Raw genomic sequence first — 8,679 nt, 5'->3', positions numbered from 1 at the left:
GCTATTTCTGTCACATTCTTCGCCTATGCCCTCCCTTCCCCCAGCTTTAGCTCCTTGGTGGGTAAAATACTTCACAAAGTTGTGTTTGCAGTTTTCAAAGTGACTTCTTGGAAGTGAAATTTGCACCAACCTCTTTTTTTTTTTTTTTTTTTTTGAATCCCCAGTTGTTAAGCGCTACATTTTCACTTTTGATAAAACGGGTTGGCTGATAAACACCTGCAACTAAAAAAAAAAAAAAAAAACAAAAACAAAAAAACCAACAACAAGAGAACAACAAAACAAAACAAAGGCCTGCAACTTTGGCAGCTATTTTAAGGCAAGGAGTAGTTGCAAAATGTTCAGAAGTCCTCCTGAAACGAAGACAGAAGCCACCCATGGTTGAGGCCCCCTTTTTCTCTTCTAAAAAAAAAAAAAACATATATATATATATATATACACACACACACACATATATATATATATTCTGAGACATGTCCTCCCGTGCAGGTTGCTCTTCTGCTGGGTTCCAATTGCAAGCCCTCGGACGCCAGGCTGAGCGGTATCACTGTTCACAATCACAGCCAGAAGGTATCTCGGGATCCCAGTCCCAGAGCAGAAGTAACCGGTCTGGGTGCCCGCGTAGGGTGACGATGGGTGGCTGCGCGGGGAGGCCTGCGACCAGGGCGAAACTTACAGAAGGGCCCGGCGGGCGGGGGAGGGCACAGTGCACGGTTTTCCGAGTCCGGGTGGGGGGGGGATTGGGGGGAGAGGGTGACCTTTGACCTTCCAAGGGCCTTTATTTGGGAAACTCTATAAACAGCGTTGGCCTTGAAAGGCGAGGTGGGAGGTTGGGGAAAGTATCTGCTGGACGAGGTCCTGGGAGGCGTTCGGGGCGGCGGGAGTCGGCCGGGCTGGGGGGGCGGCCGGCCCCGGGGCTGCTCCCGCGGAAAGGCGGGCGGGGGTAGGGCCGCGGGGCGGCGCTGGGCCGGGCGCGGGCGTCCGTGTCCGCGTGGAGGGCTCCGCGGGCCGGCGCGGGGCGCTTCCCGCTCCCGGGAGCCCCGCGGCCGCCCCCGCGCCCCCCCCGCCCCGGCCCGGGCCGCGGCCCTCCCGCCCCGGCGGAGGCGCCTGCGCGGTGGATTGTGGGCCGGGGGCTGCGGCGGCCTCCGGCGGCCTCCGGCGCGCTGTCCGGGACCCGGCCGGGCCGAGGGGGCCGCGGGCCGCGGGCGAGCGGCGGAGCAGGCGGCGGGCGCGCCGGGGGCGGTGGTCGCGGCGCGGCGGCGGCTCCTCCGGAGGCCGGGGATGTGGGAGAGGCGGCGGCGGCAGCGGCGGAGGCGGCGCTGCGGACCCGGGGGAAACTGCTGGCTGACAGGACACCCGGGAGAGACGTGAGGGAGCCGCCGCGGCCGCCTCTCACCCGCGACGGAGCAGCGCTCGGGGGCGCGGCCCTGTGCTCCCCGCTGACGGGCCCGCCGGCGCGGCGCGGGGCGGGGGCGGGAGGCCGGGCTCGGGCTCGGGCCCGGCGGGGCTCCGGGCGGCGGCGGCCGCGGAGCAGCCTCGGCGCGAGCGGAGGGCTGGAGGCGGCGGCGATGCGCTAGGCCGCGCTCTGGGGCGGCTGCCCGGGCCCCGCAGGTAGGTGGCGGCCCCCCGCGCGGCGCCCCCCGCCCCGGCTCCCGCGGGGGGACGGCCCGAGACCCCACCCCCTCGTCCCCCGGCCCGCGGCGGAAAGAGTTTCGGTCACAACTGACGGGCGCCGGAGCTTCCATTCCGCCCTCGCCCCCCCTTCCTCCTCCTCCTCCTCCTCGCCGCCGCTCTGGCGCTCCCCACCTCAGGTCGCTCGGCGGCCGACATCGCCGCGACCCCCAGCCCCCCGCCCCTCTCTGGGATCCGGGCTTTGGAACTTCCGCCGCCCTCCTCGGATGCCGCCCCCAAACTTTCCCTTTCTTGTTCCAGCCGGGCCCTTACTTAACCCCCCCTTTGGAGGCTGCTGGAATAATTTACATGTAAAAAAAAAAAATTTTTTTTTAAATCGTTTTTCTAAGGAAGAAAAGCAAGGAGAACCCCCTCCCCCTATCCACCTCCCTCCTCCCCCCCCCCCCCCCCAATAACTCGGTGTTTTTGCAGTTTGGCCATCAGCTCGCCATCATTTGTTCAGTAATTGATTTTCTTCAGTTCTGCTTCTTTCCATCTGGGCATCGGTACAAAAAGCAGGCCTCCTCCCCTGCCTGCTCCCGACGTGGACGGGAGAACTTTCGGGGCCCATTATTATAATAAACCACTTGCTCGGCCCGTGTGTAGCGCGCAGGGTGGTTATTTTTAGAATTTTGACGGGCCCCGGGGTTGCAAGTTTTGTTTCAATTCACTTTTAACCAGCTTTATTTATTTGTTTATTTAGGCCTTTGTTGAGTGAGGCTCTCCTTACTTTCGAAGAATTAAATTGTTTGGTCCCCCCCCCCCCCCTTTTTTTTGTTTTGTTTCGTGTTGTTTTTAATCGCCTCTGTGTTTGATTTCTCAAACCCCAGGGCAGTCTTGATAGTAAATGCTTACAAGGCAGATGATATCCTGATACAGCGCTGAGAAACGCGTTTTGGTGGTAACTTGAACTGCAGACTTTGATAGACGTTCAGGTGGACTTTTATAAGTCTGGTGGAGAGTTCTGATTGGAAAAAGTACTTTAGGGAGCCTTGATTTCTAAGCAGTTGTGGTGGAACAGACGAATGATGGGATTTGACTGTATCTCAGAGCCTTATTTCCTAGAAATGGGTATTACTTGGTGGTTCCTAGTGGTCATCATTGCTGATGATAGGTTTTGGTAAAAATGACCAATAGATGCAGGTTTTGGGTGATTGATAGTTGTGATCTGGGGGGTTAGATGTTTGCAGTTTGCAGTTTTACTCGGCTGTTTTTAAATTATGCTGATAACTTCAGAATTCTTTCCCAGGACATACATTATACAGTCTGGGGATCGTTTTTTACAAAGGGAGTGAAAAATGTTGTAAGGGTTTTCTTTGTAAAGAATGCATCACAGAACTATAAAGACTTTCCATGTTTTGTTGACTATACTCCTGTATTTTGTGGTTGTAGAGGTCTTGTTCCTCTAGCATTTGGCTTTCTGCAGTGTTCTTTGTTGTTTTTCGATTGTCCTAAGTTTACTGGGAAAAGATGATTAAATTTTTGTATGCTCTCTGGAAAAGTTAAAATTTATCCAGTTTTTATGTCAGAATTATAATCAGATCTTACATAACTCATGAAACGGCAAAGTTTGCAGAATTTGTTCTTAATCACATTCCTTTTCCTATCAATGGAAGTTGAATGCAATTTTTTCCTGCTTTAGCTTTTTACAAACAACTTTGAAGCACACTCACTTAAAATGTAAAATTAAATGATTTATAGGATATTCACAGAGTTGAGAAACCATCATCCTAACCTAATTTTACCCGGAAAAAGAAACCTATTCATTAACAGTACTCCCTTCATCTCCCCACCTGACCTCTGTCCTAGCAACCACTAATGTATTTTCCATCTTAATATTTGCTTATTGTGATTTATTCATGATGATATCAGCTCATAGCTTTTTGAGGCGTTTCTTTTATTTTTTTTATTTTTTATTTTTTTAAATTTTTTTATTTATGATAGTCACAGAGAGAGAGAGAGAGAGGCAGAGACACAGGCAGAGGGAGAAGCAGGCTCCATGCACCGGGAGCCCGACGCAGGATTCGATCCCGGGTCTCCAGGATCGCGTCCCCGGCCAAAGGCAGGCGCTAAACCGCCGCGCCACCCAGGGATCCCGAGGCGTTTCTTTTAAAATCAACTTACATGTTTAAAATATTTTGAGTCAGAATAAGCAGCTGATCACTGGTGTTAATAATCCATGTTCTAAACAACTGATTATTTGGTTATATTCAGCATAAAGTATGGAGAAAGAAAAAAGTTAGCATGAATGATTTCAGTGATCTCAAGAGGTAGTCTGATTAGCTGGGAGTCAAGTAGAAGTTGGACTATTTTTGCCATTGAATATTAGGATATCAGGATAAGAAAAAAACCTTAAAGGTCATCAGCTTACTTCCTGCTTGCTTCACGAATAGATGGCAGGAACCATATGAAGAAATCTGGAGTGGAAGCCTGAATCTCTAGGATTGTGGCTTAAGACCCACAGTGTGGCCAAGTAAGGCAAGACATGGGGATTTGCTAGTTAGAATTGTTAGGTTCTCTTATGTGTGCATATGTTTGACATTTTACTAGCAGCGTTGGAGAAGAACTGGACATTTCCCCATTTGGGGATGGAGGATTGTGAGGAGACTAATGTATCCACATAGATGAAATCCATCTTAATAAAATTCTCTAAAAATGCTTTAACTTAAAGAAGGATGGCATATACTGTATATTATTTAGGTGTCTCCTTGTACTGTTACTGTTCTGTTTTTAAAAATTCAAATTTTAAAAACAAAATTAATTAAAAAAAAACTAAGATTAACAAGGTTGGTTGTAGGCCTCCTTTTCCAAAGACCCATGTCCCTAACATCCAAACTAATGGTTCTCATACAGGGCGAATTTGCCCTCCAAGAGACATTTGGCAGTGTATAGAAACGTTTTTCTTTTTTCGATGTCACAACTGAAGGTGGGGTGCCATTGTCATCTAGGCAGGAATGTTGCCAAACTTCACAATGCACCAGATATATCCTATGTCATCCCACCCTCCCCATTCAACAAAGAAGTATCCACCCAAATGGTGGTAGGGTGGTAGTATTGCTTTAAACCTGTGGTTTGCATTATTCCAGTAAGTGCCTGAACTAGTGTTCTCATCTCCCACCAGGTGGGAAAATAGGTCTCACTGAGTACTGTTTAGTACATTAGATTAACCCTTTAAGTCCTCCAACGACTCTCTCTTTGAAGTGGAATAAAGTGGAAGGCCATTAAGGGAGAAGTAGAAAGCAATCTAATTATGCACAATGCAGATATTCTTTAGTCTGTTTAGGTATCTCAAATTCTGAAGAAAAAATTTTTTTCCCTGAAAATGCAAAAGCCTTCTCTTACTGCAGATTTGAACTATTATTGTGTTTTGAATTGTGAGTTAACTGGTGCAAAGGTTTTTGAAATTGCAATAGATATAGTAGTATTTTTTTTATATAGAAGGTTTTTGGTTTTGTTTTTCTGGTAGCTTCAACTGCCAAAAGAGAGAAGTAGTAAACTAATTTTTTATGAATTACTAATGTACATTGTGAATGTCCAAAAAGATTCGGAGATCATATATGAATTGCAACTTTTTTTCTCATTCTTGTAGGCCCCAATTTTGACTCATTTAGTTTGGTTTTATTTTTCATTTAATTTGTTTTTAACAAGCTTAGTTAGTTTAGTGATGAAAGAAAAAAAGACTGACAGTTGGGGGTCACTTTTGCTACTTACCTGCCTTATTACTTAGATAAATTTATTTTTCTCAGTCTTTCTGAGCCTTGATTAGACTCTCATCTATGCAATAGGAATAGTGTTAATTCCTGTATTATAATGTGATTGTGAAAATTAAATAAGGTAAGGTGTGTTTAGGTGCTACGTCAACTATAAAACACCATGTAAGAATTAGTTCCTACACCTGGAACTAATATAATATGTTATTTGTCAATTATACCTAAATTTTAAAAAGTTACTTGTTTCAGAAGAATCAAATTAGAATAGGATATAGAGGGTACCAAAGTTAGGAATACAGACAGCAAGGCAGAGAACAGTGCCTGCAGATAGTATCTCTAGAAAGAAGAGAGAAATTCTAAAAATATATTGGTAACAAACTAGTAAAAGAACTAGTATTATCACCAAAATTTCAAATTCTTCCCTATAAGAGCAAATTGACTTCTTTCAGTAGCACCTGAAAGTATCACTGTAAATACGGTATAATACAGGCGAATATAAGTTAAGGAGAAAGGGTTACCCGTTTTTAAAATATGCTATTTGAAAAGTTATGAAAAATATATAATTCATTTCAGAATTAAAATTTTCAGAAGTGACATATTTGTACAAAAAGTTTTAGCCTTTTCAAGAGTAAGCTCTAGTTATCTGGATTAATTCCCTTGTTGGGAATAATTCTTTCTGTCTTGTTTTATAATTAGGGGGTACTCTGCCCCTAGTAATTGCTCTTCAGATATGAGGCTTTAACTGAATAGAGTTTTAAAGTCTACTCACTGTAAGATCTTAATCTCTTTCTAGATTTGTTTCTTTTTCTGTTATTTTTCAACATCTTTTTGCACAAAACGAGATGCTTTGATTTTTCTATATGTCCAGTAGTCCGTAGATGCGCTCTAGTGTTTAGAGTTGAATTAACTATTTTAAAACATTATAAAAAACATGAAATGAATGGGGAAAAATGTAATCTCTTACAATTTTTTTAACTGGTCAGCTTTACAGTCATGCAAAATTAAAACTTGAAGAAACAGAACTGGAGCTATTGAATGAGATTTTTCTAGGGTAGCATTAGGTTAGAATAGTTGGAGACAGTATTAAGAAAACATTATGTGGTTTTTTTGTTTGTTTTTATTGTAAACAAATTGGATTTAAGAAGGGAATTTTCATGGCAAAAGGTGTTACTGATTTGGAGAATTTTATAATCAAATAGTTGGCTTTTTGACTCACAGGAAGTTGGTGTTTGGGTATGAATATTGTGGTATGCATCACATTTTATGATATGGAGTGAATAAAGTAAAACTTTGAAATCATATAAATATGTCAAGAAAGTTAATGTCTTGTTGTTGATGATGTTGTTTCAGTTTGGCTAGACTGAGGGGTAGATTAGAACCAGGTTGTAAAAAGTTTTTGGACTTGATAGATGTGTATCAAAGAATACTTAAGGAGAGGGGCCTAATCAGATCTGATTTTTAGAAAGATGATTCTAAAGTTGAGTGAGGTTAGGACCAATGAATGACTTTTGGTAGGAGATTCTCATAGCAGTTTAATCTGCAAATAAAATCCTGAACTAGATTACTGACAATTGGAATGGAGAGCACGGGATGGGTGTGTGATTAATTTTGGAGATAGAATCCATAGGACAGTCCACATTGGTATAGAAATTAAAGAATGTAGAGATCAGGGAGTCAGGTTAGCTCTAGGGTCTCTAATTTAGGAAACAGATTATGTTGCCATTAACTGAGCTAGAGAAGGAGTAAACTTTTGGCAAGTGGAGTCAGATGAAGATAGTAAATAATGAATTTAAGTTTTGGATATATTCAGTTTTCATCTTTGAGACTTGTAGGTGAAGATGCCCAGTAGGCAGTTATAAATATGGTTCTAGGACACTGAAAAGAGGTTAGAACTGGAGAAAGATCTGGAATCTCTTCGGTTTTCTCTATCTCTCCTACCGTTATCTGAGTTCAAGCTACTATCTTCTCCCACTGAGATTACCGCAAGTTTCCTATCTGGACTCTTCTAGTCTTGGTCTTCTCCATTTCATTCTCTTTGCTATAATCAGTGATTTTTCTAAAGGGCAAATCTGATTATATCTTCTCATCATAAATTATTTCTGTGACTTTAGGATGAAATTCGCATTCCCTATTCTTTTAATAGATTTATAAATTCATTTAAGTTCTTTTCCCAATTTACCTCTCTAGCCTGTGACTCTCCCCAACTCCCCTCTTCCCCCAAATATATAATTTTCTCATTTAAAAAAAAGATTTTATTTAAGACAGAGCAAGTATATGTGCATGAGGGGGAGAGCAGAGAGAGAGAGAGTCTCAAGCAGCTTCCACGCTGAGCCAGGAGCCTGACGTGGGGCTCAATCTCACAACCCTGAGATTATGACCTGTGCGAAAATCAAGAGTCAGATGCTTAATTGATTGAGCCACTCAGGCACCCCTAATTTTCTCAGACATACTGAATTACTTCTGGTTTCTGGCAGAAGGCTCTTTTTTCCCCTCCAAGACTTTGCACATATATTCTCTATTCCTGGAGTATTCTTGTCACACACTTCCTCCCCATTTGTTTGGCTCATTTCTAATTATTGTTAGTTCTTGGTAAGCCTTCATTGATTCATTATTTTTATTGAAAAAATTTTAACCTACAGAAAAATCAAAAGAATAGTGGAGTGAGCACCTAATAGTGGAGTGAGTTTACATATATAAACCTCCCCCTCCCATACACATTTCCCTTTGCCAAATCTAAAAGCAGGCTGTAGATTTTTGATGCTTCACGCCTAAATACTTAAGCATACATTTCCCAATTATAGGGACTTTCTCTTACACAATCACAGTATTATTATGACACCTAAAAATATCAACAGTTACTCAATAACATTATTAAACATACAGTCCATACCTAAATTTCTCCATTTGTCCCCCCAAAATTTTTATGGCTTTTTTTTCTCTCTGCTAATGCAATATTCAGTCAGGGTTCATGCATTGCATCCAACTGGTATGCCTCTTTAGTCTACCCCATCTGGACTGAGGCCCAGTGCCTCCTTCTCTTCTTTGGTTTATCCTTTGAAAAGTGAAGGCATTTGTGCTCGAGTATATTCCATATTCTGAATTAGTCTGTTTCTTCATGGTTAGATTCTGGTTAGATATTTCTGGCAAAAATATCATGTAGATAAAGTGTATTCCTACCACTTTATCACATCAGGAGGCACATAATGGCAGGCTGTCACCTTCTTGGTGATTCCAGCTTTGATCACTTGGTAAGGGTGGGAACTGATAGATCTCTCTACTATTTAATTAATAAATAATTGAT

At 43.2% G+C, this 8,679-nt stretch overlaps 1 protein-coding gene across 6 annotated transcripts in view; it reads left to right on the top strand.

The window, feature by feature from the left end:
• Window positions 1-1,471: 1,471 nt before the first annotated feature.
• Window positions 1,472-8,679, top strand: part of VPS54 (VPS54 subunit of GARP complex) — a 76,343-nt gene continuing 69,135 nt past the window's right edge. For 2 of the 6 annotated variants that reach the window (XM_072743087.1, XM_072743084.1), the window contains exon 1: window positions 1,472-1,608. The gene's annotated coding sequence lies outside the window, so the exon portion shown is untranslated. The remainder of the gene's footprint in view (window positions 1,609-8,679) is intronic. The other 4 variants (XM_072743089.1, XM_072743086.1, XM_072743085.1 and 1 more) reach the window with 3 other exon arrangements.

This window comes from Vulpes vulpes, chromosome 16 (genome assembly GCF_048418805.1).
Source record: "Vulpes vulpes isolate BD-2025 chromosome 16, VulVul3, whole genome shotgun sequence".
Classification (NCBI taxonomy): Eukaryota; Metazoa; Chordata; class Mammalia; order Carnivora; family Canidae; genus Vulpes; species Vulpes vulpes.
The sequence above is the reverse complement of the archived record's forward strand: the minus strand, read 5'-3'. Positions and strand labels throughout refer to the sequence as shown.